The 13362-nt window shown below is 42.7% G+C and overlaps 1 protein-coding gene across 8 annotated transcripts in view; it reads right to left on the bottom strand.

The window, feature by feature from the left end:
* Positions 1-13362, bottom strand: part of LOC124145574 (interaptin-like) — a 126452-nt gene that overhangs the window by 31824 nt on the left and 81266 nt on the right. The gene's annotated exons all lie outside the window — the stretch shown is intronic.

The following is a 13362-nucleotide window of genomic DNA, read 5'->3' as shown; positions in this document are numbered from 1 at the left end:
CTGGCTGCGGACTCTCGTCACACACTGGCTGCTGACTCTCCTCACACACTGGGTGCCGACCCTCCTCACACACTGGGTGCAGACCCTCCTCACACACTGGCTGCTGACTCTCCTCACACACTGGCTGCCGACCCTCCTCACACACTGGCTGCCGACCCTCGTCACACACTGGCTGCCGACTCTCCTCACACACTGGCTGCCGACCCAGTCACACACTGGCTGCTGACTCTCTTCACACACTGGGTGCCGACTCTCCTCACACACTGGGTGCCGACCCTCGTCACACACTGGCTGCTGACTCTCCTCACACACTGACTGCCGACTTTCCTCACACACTGGCTGCCGACCCTCGTCACACACTGGCTGCTGACTCTCTTCACACACTGGGTGCCGACTCTCCTCACACACTGGGTGCCGACCCTCGTCACACACTGGCTGCCGACTCTCCTCACACTGGCTGCCGACTCTCGTCACACCCTGGGTGCCGACTCTCCTCACACACTGGCTGCTGACTCTCCTCACACACTGGCTGCCGACCCTCTTCACACACTGGCTGCCGACTCTCCTCACACACTGGCTGCGGACTCTCCTCACACACTGGCTGCCGGCTCTCCTCACACACTGGGTGCAGACCCTCCTCACACACTGGCTGCCGACTCTCCTCACACACTGGGTGCCGACTCTCCTCACACACTGGGTGCCGACTCTCCTCACACACTGGGTGCCGACTCTCCTCACACACTGGCTGCCGACCCTCCTCACACACTGGCTGCCGACTCTCCTCACACACTGGGTGCCGACCCTCCTCACACACTGGGTGCCGACTCTCCTCACACACTGGGTGCCGACTCTCCTCACACACTGGGTGCCGACTCTCTTCACACACTGGCTGCCCACTCTCCTCACACACTGGCTGCCATCCCTCCACACGCTGGCTGCCATCCCTCCTCACACACTGGGTGCCAACCCTCCTCACACACTGACCTTACATGAAAAGCAGATTAAGCCCTACCTTACGTATTCCTGTATATATTTATGATGCATGTTTTTTACTATTTCTACAACATAAGCTGCTGAGTTAAGTTTGGGTCCCACTAAATCCTGAGTATCTGGGGACACCCTGAATACTAAATTCATAACATTATGCTTATGGCAAGAACCTCCTGACTTTTTTCCTAATTTTCAAAAGTGAAAAAGCATTTAATAAAATATTTACCCCAAAAGTAAACAGATATTGTCTTTGTAGTTGCCTCTTTTTACTTTTTGAATCCATCCAAGAGAGAGCATTAAGGCAAACAAATATAAATTCAAACAATGTTTTTACTCTGGTTTGTTGAAGCTTCATAATAAAATAGCACCCTTGTGATATGAACTGACAAAAGGCTCTGCCCTTGTCCAATCACATACCACATAACTTGCTGGAGTTGCCTTCAGACAGGTTGTAAATTACAGACCTGTATCCACAATAAGTCCCCAGATTGTCAGAGTTAATTACCATGATCAGGTAAAGCCAACACAAGCACCTGCTTACAGCTACAATGGCCCCCATCAGAGCGGGATGCCGGCATCGTGACGGACAGGTTGTGACACTGAGGAACACTATGGCTGGCTACCAGCTTATTGTGAGATACATCTCCACAGATTACCCCAGCCAGTTCTCTGCATATCCTACAATTTATATCAAGTTCTTGAGGCCCATAAAGTCCCAAAGTCAATCCCAGCTCTGAAGTCCCCCTTGTTTGTGAGTGAAGTCGGTGACAGATTACGTCTAATGGCTACACTATATTGTTCACTGGGCTAGGATTACCAACCAAATTGTCCATTCTTCAACACAACGGTGGCTGTAAGTGCTCTATGAATATAATTAACTTCTTGACATGAATGTATTGGGTTAAGGGACACGCTGTGGATCATCAACATTTTCAAGGCTTTTATAAAAATTGGTTTACAGATTCAGATAATCCTAGCATAGAGATAAATGGAAAAATAGTATTCTGAAGAGCATTATTCATCCAAATGTTTGTGTTCCAGATACACAAGTAAATAGAAAGGCCTATGAGACAAGCTGAATGATCACAGTTCATATTCAGAAAAATATTGGACAAAACACACAAATAAACCTGAAATGTCGATGATATTTTCCCACCTACTCTATAAACCACCACATACAAAAGCTAAGATCCACAACAGTCCAGAGAACTCATCACTGACCCCTGTCCACAACCCACTCTCCCCAAAGATCAGCAACAGACCTGTGCACTCATCCCTGATACTTGTCCACAACCCACTCTCCCTAAAGATACACAACAGACCGGTGCACTGATCCCTGACACTTGTCCACAACCCACTCTCCCTAAAGATCCACAACAGACCGGTGCACTCATCCCTGACCCTTGTCCACAACCCACTCTTCCCAAAGATCAGCGACAGACCTGTACACATCGCTGACCCTTGTCCACAACCCACTCTCCCTAAAGATCCACAACAGACCGGTGCACTCATCCCTGACCCCTGTTCACAACCCACTCTCCCTAAAGATCCACAACAGACCTGTGCACTCATTCCTCACCCCTGTCCACAACCCACTCTCCCCAAAGATCAACAACGGACTGGTGCACTCATCCCTGACCCTTGTCCACAACCCACTCTCCCTAAAGATCCACAACAGACCTGTGCACTCATCCCTGACCCCTGCCCACAACCCACTCTCCCTAAAGATCCACAACAGACCTGTGCACTCATCCCTGATACTTGTCATCAACCCACTCTCCCTAGAGATACACAACAGACCTGTGCACTCATTCCTCACCCCTGTCCACAGCCCACTCTCCCTAGAGATCCACAAGAGACCTGTGCACTCATCTCTGATACTTGTCCACAACCCACTCTCCCTAAAGATCCACAACAGACTGGTGCACTCATCCCTGACCCCTGCCCACAACCCACTCTCCCTAAAGATCCATAACAGACCGGTGCACTCATCCCTGATACTTGTCCACAACCCCCTCTCCCTAGAGATCCACAACAGACCTGTGCACTCATCCCACAAACATCTTCTTCAGTCTGTTGAATTGCTGTGCATTGTGTTGACCAGTATTTGTATTTATCGTGGTACAATCAATTTACAGGCATGTGGGAGTAAGACCCTCCAACACGCCATCAGGAACATGCAGTCCACAGAGGTATGTAGGAGGATCTGCCTGGCTTAATGGTGATCCATGCACCAGCTTATCTCTTTCTCACATGACACAGCCCCCCCAGAAGTCGGTGATCATAAACCACCCAAAAGATCAGCATCACCCCCAACTGGTGGCACTCCAACCCTGACACAAGATCACAAGGTTACCCTCCACACCTGGAGACAACAAGTGGCCCGCCGAACCCCCACCCCCTACCCAATAGTCTCTGTCCACTCACTCACTCACTCACAGACACACTATAGTCTCTGTCCAATCACTCACTCACTCACAGACACACTATAGTCTCTATCCACTCACTCACTCACCCACTCACAGACACACTAGTCTCTGTCCACTCACTCACTCACAGACACACTATAGCCTCTGTCCACTCACTCACTCACAGACACACTATAGCCTCTGTCCACTCACTCACTCACAGACACACTATAGCCTCTGTCCACTCACTCACTCACAGACACACTATAGCCTCTGTCCACTCACTCACTCACAGACACACTATAGCCTCTGTCCACTCACTCACTCACAGACACACTATAGTCTCTGTCCACTCACTCACTCACAGACACACTATAGCCTCTGTCCACTCACTCACTCACAGACACACTATAGCCTCTGTCCACTCACTCACTCACTCACAGACACACTATAGTCTCTATCCACTCACTCACTCACCCACTCACAGACACACTAGTCTCTGTCCACTCACTCACTCACAGACACACTAGTCTCTGTCCACTCACTCACTCACAGACACACTATAGTCTCTATCCACTCACTCACTCACCCACTCACAGACACACTAGTCTCTGTCCACTCACTCACTCACAGACACACTATAGTCTCTATCCACTCACTCACTCACCCACTCACAGACACACTAGTCTCTGTCCACTCACTCACTCACAGACACACTATAGTCTCTGTCCACTCACTCACTCACAGACACACTATAGTCTCTGTCCACTCACTCACTCACTCACAGACACACTATAGCCTCTGTCCACTCACTCACTCACTCACAGACACACTATAGCCTCTGTCCAATCACTCACTCACTCACAGACACACTATAGTCTCTGTCCACTCACTCACTCACAGACACACTATAGTCTCTATCCACTCACTCACTCACCCACTCACAGACACACTAGTCTCTGTCCACTCACTCACTCACAGACACACTATAGTCTCTGTCCACTCACTCACTCACCCACTCACAGACACACTATAGTCTCTATCCACTCACTCACTCACCCACTCACAGACACACTATAGTCTCTATCCACTCACTCACTCACTCACTCACAGACACACTATAGCCTCTGTCCACTCACTCACTCACCCACTCACAGACACACTAGTCTCTGTCCACTCACTCACTCACAGACACACTATAGTCTCTGTCCAATCACTCACTCACAGACAGAAAAAATGACAGTGAGTGAGTGAGTGAGTGAGTGAGTGAGTGAGTGAGTGAGTGAGTTTAACGCCGCTTTTAACGGTATTCCAGTTTTAATATATACATATGAATGAAATACTGGAATTAATCAGTGACGACAAGATAGACACAATATTTTTATGGATAACAACTTCTTTAATACTGTTGTTATCCATAAAAATATTGTGTCTATCTTGTCATCCGTCAACTTCTAAGTAATGCCTATCAAACAAGTTAATCAGTGACGATAGATCAAGTTATCAGTCACTAGTGACTGATATAAAAAAGTTATATCAGTCATTAGTGTATGGTGCTGACAAACCTAGAAACATAATCAGGGCGAACCGAGATTCGAACCCACAATCATAGGTTTCTGACGTGCCCAAAGGATGCAACTCTGCACAGCGAAATGCGGCGCCTTAGACGATTGGGCCACCCGTGCCCCCCAAACTGACAGACAGACTATAACCTCTGTCATGAACTTCAACAAGACAAAAACCAAATTGTCCTCAGCTTGATAACAATGTTATGTTGTCTGTCAGAAAGAATAATCTCTTTAGATAGCAAATGTCACAAGGAAATTGTCTCATTCCCTTCTAAAAATTCTGATTCAATGTATGTAGAAAAGGTTTCTTTCATCATGAATAAATATATACATACAAACTCATACAGAGTGTCATATCAATAAATATCAGTTTTTGTGTTTATATTATAAACCTGTGGACTACAAGGTATCACTTTCCTGTCACTCACCATGCATCAAAACATCTTTCACGGAAGTCGATGTACAGTGTGAGGTACATGCGGTGTATATGTTGCTCACAGACATTCCTCAACACTCCTCCCCTCAAAAACACTACATAAAACAATTCGTGACAAACTCATGTTATTCCAGGACAAGCCGCACAGTGACTCGTGCCCCTCTCGTGGCCATTTTTGCAACGGACATAGCTAAAAGAAATGTCATAATTGTCAAGAATTGTGTAATGATTCACATATATTTTCCCAATATATCATATACATTTCAGATTCTATCTAAAACACACCGGGACTTACGGCATTATACAGCATGCTTGAACACATTTAACTGTATGTTAGGTATATATTGAGATGCAAGACATATATCAAAAACTTATTCCTGAGGGGTTCCTTGACCGAGGTACTTGAAGTCATACGCACATTCTGATTGGTTTGTTCTATTTTCGCACATATCATTAATCGATAGGGGGATGAGTCTTCTTACAGGTTACAGGAAGTGGAGAGCGGTGACACATGTATCTCTCACATCTGTCTAGTCAACAACCACCATCACCCCTCAGTGATGTGATCCTGGAGAGTAACAGGTGCCCTACCACAATGACTGGTGTGAGATCTCCAGCTCAGTCTCACCTACAGAAACACAGGCATTCCTACACACCTACATCTGTCAGTTCCATCTCCGACACTCCTCCTACGGTCGTCCAGTCACTCAGCCTGCCTCGTGTATTCCGTGCCCAGGTCTGTGATCCCCCAATGTGTGATCAGGGTTTAATACTATAACAAGCGTCCCCCAGCTGGTAATGCCTGTCTGTGTAGCCAGTGGCCATATGGTTCCTAAGCAGATTACTGCCTGTACACTGACCATATGCATCCCCTCACAACAGAGGTCTTAACTCACTTATGGGGGAAGTCATCCGTCACAACAATCAACCTTACATAACACAGTGATCATGGTGTTCCAAGCTTCAACTGCCTTGCGTACTTATTACTTCCCTAATTAATCCTGTAATTCATAATTACTACACTAATTACTACTAGTGAGTGAGTGAGTGAGTGAGTGAGTGAGTGAGTGAGTGAGTGAGTGAGTGAGTGAGGCTTTACGCCACTTTTAGCAATATTCCAGCAATATCACAGCAGGGACACCAGAAATGGGCTTCACACATTGTACCCATGTTGGGGATCGAACTCGGGTCTTCGACGTGACGAGCGAACGCTTTAACCACTAGGTTACCCCACAATAAGTGACTGAGTGAGTTGGGTTTAACACCACTTTTAACAGTATTCCAGTTATAACACTGCATGTAACCTTGATGTGGGAGGAAAGCCAGAAGTAATGCAGGTCTCAAATGATTACCACTTCAGTGAAACCCCCAAGCAGTCTTCAATAAGAAACAAAATAGAGATGGATTGTTTGACTGTGGCTACTCTTAATATGTTATGTAATGTAATCACTCGGGACAGGTTACTGCTGAGAGGTTAGCAGTATGTTGAATTTCGTTTAAACACATTTGTAATGGCAATTACGATAATGAAGTATTATTTATCACATAAACTGCTTGGGGCTGAGAATTATGGACCAAGAGGGCTACATTCTGAACAAAATTATATTGATTGATAAACATAACTTGTGGCTGAGTACAAACAAAAAGTTAGTAAATGAAATATTTCTTTATGAGATGATATAACATGAACAGTGTTACCAGGGCGTATCTCACACCTCGAAAACCCCTGCAAAGAAAGACTGGTCCAGCCCACCGGCTTATCCCGGTAACAGTGTGTCACTGATGACTTAATGGCCGACTGTGTCCACTGCAGGTGACAATCACTTCACACACACAGCCTACTTCTGTGTAACGTGTGTCAACTAAAGAGTTAATGACTGCCGGACATTGACACGGCACCACAATACACAATATCAGCTCAGCGTGCTCAATCCCTGGCTCTGATCCCTCTCATGTAATATTAATATAATTTGTTGACTGATCTTTTTTATGCAATATTAACAGATCAATATGTTTCCAGAATGTTGCTCCAGATTGAAAGCACATTATAAACACAGTGGGTATTCTGGGTCAGAATAGGTCCCCAGTACATCATGCTTGTCTCCCCGTGGGATTCTGGGTCAGAATAGGTCCCCAGTACCTCATGCTTGTCTCCCCGTGGGATTCTGGGTCAGAATAGGTCCCCAGTACCTCATGCTTGTCTCCCTGTGGGATTCTGGGTCAGAATAGGTCCCCAGTACCTCATGCTTGTCTCCTCGTGGGATTCTGGGTCAGAATAGGTCCCCAGTACCTCATGCTTGTCTCCCCGTGGGATTCTGGGTCAGAATAGGTCCCCAGTACCTCATGCTTGTCTCCCCGTGGGATTCTGGGTCAGAATAGGTCCCCAGTACCTCATGCTTGTCTCCCTGTGGGTATTCTGGGTCAGAATAGGTCCCCAGTACCTCATGCTTGTCTCCTTGTGGGGATTCTGGGTCAGAATAGGTCCCCAGTACATCATGCTTGTCTCCCTGTGGAGATTCTGGGTCAGAATAGGTCCCCAGTACCTCATGCTTGTCTCCCTGTGGGGATTCTGGGTCAGAATAGGTCCCCAGTACCTCATGCTTGTCTCCCTGTGGAGATTCTGGGTCAGAATAGGTCCCCAGTGCCTCATGCTTGTCTCCCTGTGGAGATTCTGGGTCAGAATAGGTCCCCAGTGCCTCATGCTTGTCTCCCTGTGGAGATTCTGGGTCAGAATAGGTCCCTAGTGCCTCATGCTTGTCTCCCTGTGGAGATTCTGGGTCAGAATAGGTCCCAAATACATCATGTTTGTCTCCCTGTGGAGATTCTGGCTCCTAAGCGCACATCACACATCAAGAACATTTACACAATCAACATTCACACGACCACACAATCATATTGAAAACATCATAACAAGTTGATAAAAAAAGATAGTTAATGTTAATCTTACATATTCACAAAGCTAATGTGAAAATCCTCTTAATATCTTCATCACACATTCCTGTCTGACATTAACATCTAGGAAAGCAATGGTAATTCTGCGAGCCATTTTCCTCACAGAAACTACCATGAGGAATACCAACCTTCAACACTTCATGAAATCACAGCAGAAAACAGCAACATGGACCACCAACATCTCAATGAGAGGAACCCTCCAGCGTCGCAACTCCCTCACAATTAATCAGTCAGATAAAACACAGGTCAATCTTGTCGCTTGTCTTCTCCCCACAGAAGGATCACCTCAAATACCGGGCGCTCATCGGATTACGAGGTCGACAGACCGTGACCTCACTCACAACACATTCATCCAACCACAGAGGATAGGTTACATCGGGGAGTGTGCTCCAATTGCCGATAACGCCACAGATGTGTGATCTTATCTGGTCGAATGTCTCAATTGACACAGCGCATGTCACACGCAGGCAACATGGACTCAACTAGGTTGTAGAAATGTTCACGATGTGTGTTTTGTGATTGACATGGCTGGATATCAATTGATATCAATTAATGCCTGGTGATTACAGCTGACAATCAAGTCACAAGTCATGTTACATTCATGAAAGGCTCCTCTTGTGAGTTGCCTAACATTTTGAATATCCAGTTGTAATTATGAAGTAATTGGTTGACAACATATGCATGACCTCAACAGAAAAGACATTTGGCCTTAAATGATAAGGGAATCTAATCTGAAGAAATGATGTTCAAGATTAACTGGGTGATCAAAATTGAACAAAATTATTATCAAGGACTGGGAGAGCTTGTAATATTGATGTTTTATACAACTCAATGTTTGATAGGGATACTTAAAAAAGGGATAACATGTAGATATGTTATTACGGATCATAACTTGAAATTCCTGAAAATAAATCCTATTCGTATGACAACAAATTCAGTCTCCAAGCATTCCGCCCCAACTCAACTAATGGCAATATCCCTACCAAACGTTGAATGGTATACACTGTAACCAAGTATGTAATAAACAGACATCCGACATTACAGCACCTTCCAATGCAGATCTAGCAGACCAATGAAACATGGAACGATACCATGGTTACTGTACATCTCCAGAAGGGTAAACACGATGCTCTACAAGAATATACAATACAAACACGATGCACCTGTTATAACAAACACAATGTACTTGTTATACATGTTATAACAAACATGATGTACTTGTAACAAACAAGATGTACCTGTTATAACAAACACTATGTACCTGTTATAACAAACACGATGCACCTGTTATAACAAACACGATGCACTTGTTAAAACAAACACGATGTACCTGTTATAACAAACACGATGCACCTGTTATAACAAACATGATGTACTTGTTCTAACAAACACGATGTACTTGTTATAACAAACAAGATGTACCTGTTATAACAAACACTATGTACCTGTTATAACAAACACAATGTACCTGTTATAACAAACACGATTCACCTGTTATAACAAACATGATGTACTTGTTTAACAAACACGATGTACTTGTTATAACAAACACGATGCACCTGTTATAACAAACATGATGTACCTGTTATAACAAACATGATGTACCTGTTATAACAAACATGATGTACCTGTTAGAACAAACACGATGTACTTGTTATAACAAACATGGTGTACCTGTTATAACAAACACGATGCACCTGTTATAACAAACATTATGTACCTGTTATAACAAACACGATGCACCTGTTATAACAAACACTATGTACCTGTTATAACAAACACTATGTACCTGTTATAACAAACATGATGTACTTGTTCTAACAAACACGATGTTCTTGTTATAACAAACACGATGCACCTGTTATAACAAACATGATGTACCTGTTAGAACAAACACGATGTACTTGTTATAACAAACACGGTGTACCTGTTATAACATGTTAAAGCATACACATGTTAAATCTATTCCAGAGATCAAGCAGCAGTGAATAAACTTAGTTCAAACTTTGATGAAAATTAAAATGTTTTCTATAATCACTACTTGACAGTTTTATACGGTTTATACCCTTTCCACGCTTCAGTTTTCAGTAAAATACACACAAGAAAATGTCAAGTAAACTTTTGGTCTAAGCAGGGGGGGCGCTTCTGAAGATTACACTCTGATTGGTTTAGAATTAGCCCAGGGGGTGCTGATTGGAAGACAACGCTTAATGGAACAAATACAGTATTTCTGAGATGCTAGTATGGTATTCTTAATATTACAACAGTCCTTTTTACTGAGAAGACACAAGACGACAAGCGGACAAATTAACTCGGTCTGTGTATTGTTGGAACATCACATGAAATCCTTTGTGACATCATAAACCAAAGCATGAAGACATTTTGAATAATTTTACGACGATGAGTTTAAATGATGTCATGTTGCTATGCGCTGTTCCAGAGACAATGTGAAAAACAAAATACTACAAACACTCAAACATAGCCAATCAAGAGCATATCGGGTAATGTGTTCTTCCAGACATATCTGGCATATGTGCAAAGAGGAATATTGCTGGAAGCAAGTCTAGTAAATAAAAGGAAGAGAATTTATGGATGTCAACCTCTTTATTATGAGAAAATAGTTGTTTTCCTCATTATAAAGAAGTTGACATCCATAAATTCTCTTCCTTATGTGTATCACTACTAAATGCCATTCAAAGACTTGAAGTAAATAAAATATCACAGATCACAGTACAACAAAACTGTTACCTGGCAACTGTATCTATTACAATAGTGCAGATAATCCTTGGAAATTCCTTTTCCATATAAAAGTCTGCAACCATCCAACCATCTCGAATTGAACCTGAACATGTTTTCCAACATGACCATTTTCATAATTATTTAAAAGAAATTATTCCAAAGAAGAGATAATTAATTATTAACATCATGACTGTTCTACAAAAGCAGTTTATCTGCTACTGACGCCTGGCCATGACAAACTGACTGAAAAGGTCGGTGTCATGTGTCACAACCAGACTGTCATAAATAACAGGCATTAATGTTTTAATATCGGCTGTGTTGATGCCGACACAGGACAAAGTCGGCTATAAAACACTTGAGTGCTCCGCCATGGGTCTCCAGCCGATCAAGGCATCAGGTTACGGTAGGACCAAGCAGAGTGTGGCCAGATCTTCAGGGTGTAGCACACCATAGACAGTCACAGGGGGCGGGGGGTATCACACACAATACCTGGCATGTCAGGTGCTACAGGACCATTCATTCACAGTAATCCTTGTATGTCTTAATTGGGCATAAATCTCACCATACATACATCGCTGAAGCTCACCTGAACAAACTGGTTGATAATTACTTGGGAGTTGGGGGAGTTTGGTGGGTGAGTGAGTGAGTTTGGGAGTGAGTAGTTAGAGAATCAAATGAAAACTGTATTTTGAGCAAAATAGCCGCCTACCAATACATACTACGGCTGCAACGAAAACACTATGAAGCAATTACGATACGTATCATGAATATAGGGTAATGAATATTTATTCATGAATACAGTAACAAGTCAGCAGTTGATGTATGATTTATTATACTTAGGTAAACCAAATAAGTTATTTGACATGGTTGGACCATGTTGACAGTGTTAATTATTATTATTACCACATTACTGTTAAATTAGAAATATAAGAGTGTTGTCTTTGAAGAGATCTACATATGCATGTCATTTGTTCTTGTGGATACTTTGAGGTACAGGCAAAGTAAATGTACATGACTGCATATTCATGGTTGCAAAATACAGTGATCGCTCGCTACAATGCTACCTTTGGGGTCCAGACCTCGTCAACGAATTCGGGTAACGAACAGGTGTGAAATTTGTGATAAAACATCACTAGACATGATTTACCATGTAAATTGTATTTCCTGTTCTGCTAGGCATTGTTTTACATACAGAGATTAAGATTACTGAGTGAACTGTCTCGTAAACTAAGCTGAAAATAGCAATCAGCTGTACACACGTTTTCTACCAATTTACCAGTGATTCAGTTTAAAAATACCCAATAATATAAGGTCAAAGAATTTTGATGCAACGATTGGAAGAACTATTATTTTATCAGGAATAATACATTGTGTATATGTCTATTCCATTATTGTTATTTTAGTTGCAGCATTTACTATATAAATATTTCAAATAATTATAACCATAATCGTAGCACTTTGGTTCAGCTGACAGCTACTGCCAGATTTTTTTTATGTATGGAACAATTTTACGAGTCACTGTTGAGATTTCCCGCGCTACCTGCACTCGATTGTGAAAACGTTATGTTGACGTGTAACAGTCAAACTGCAACAAATATGACTTATAACAAGTCAAAGTATCTCATTTATGATATATGCATCCATTCTCTGACAAGTGAGGTTCTTTTCAAGGCGCCAATGCGGTAATCTGATCTTGGCTGTTGTAAATAACGGTGCGTCCGAAAGTAATGTTAAACAATATTGAATGAAATTTTGAATAACATTATTAAAATATATTACAACCATAAGTCCAGATATACAATGAACACGTTTTTATAACCAAATAGTGGAATAACAAGGTCAGAGCTCCTGGTAACTTTTTGAGCAATTGAGTTTTTACTTGAAGTTTTCTATTTTAATTGGGTTATTACATTTTTCATTGGGTTACCAATATTTTTTCACTCATCTATTCATCACTCTATTGGGTTTTTCCCAAAATGAGCTAACATTTTGAGATTTCAAAAACAATAAAATAATGTTGTGGATGTATATAAGGGTTCTAAGAAAAGGTTTGACTCAGAAAGTAAATTAGCTTGTAATGGTGTTTCGGAAATTAGCTCAATTCTACGCATACTGAAAATGCTTCATTGGTTATTTACGCGTGCTATTTTTATAATTTGAGTTTTTCATTTAATGCATGTGTTTCTGTACGCAAGTTAATTGAAAGTAATTGGGTTTTGAATATTTTTGAGAGTTGTTTTACGCAAATATGCTGCTTATCTGTAGCTCT

This window comes from Haliotis rufescens, unplaced genomic scaffold (assembly GCF_023055435.1).
Source record: "Haliotis rufescens isolate VD_foot unplaced genomic scaffold, xgHalRufe1.0.p SCAF_8, whole genome shotgun sequence".
NCBI classification, from domain to species: domain Eukaryota; kingdom Metazoa; phylum Mollusca; class Gastropoda; order Lepetellida; family Haliotidae; genus Haliotis; species Haliotis rufescens.
Note: the sequence above shows the minus strand (reverse complement) of the source record. Positions and strands in the feature narration are given on the sequence as shown.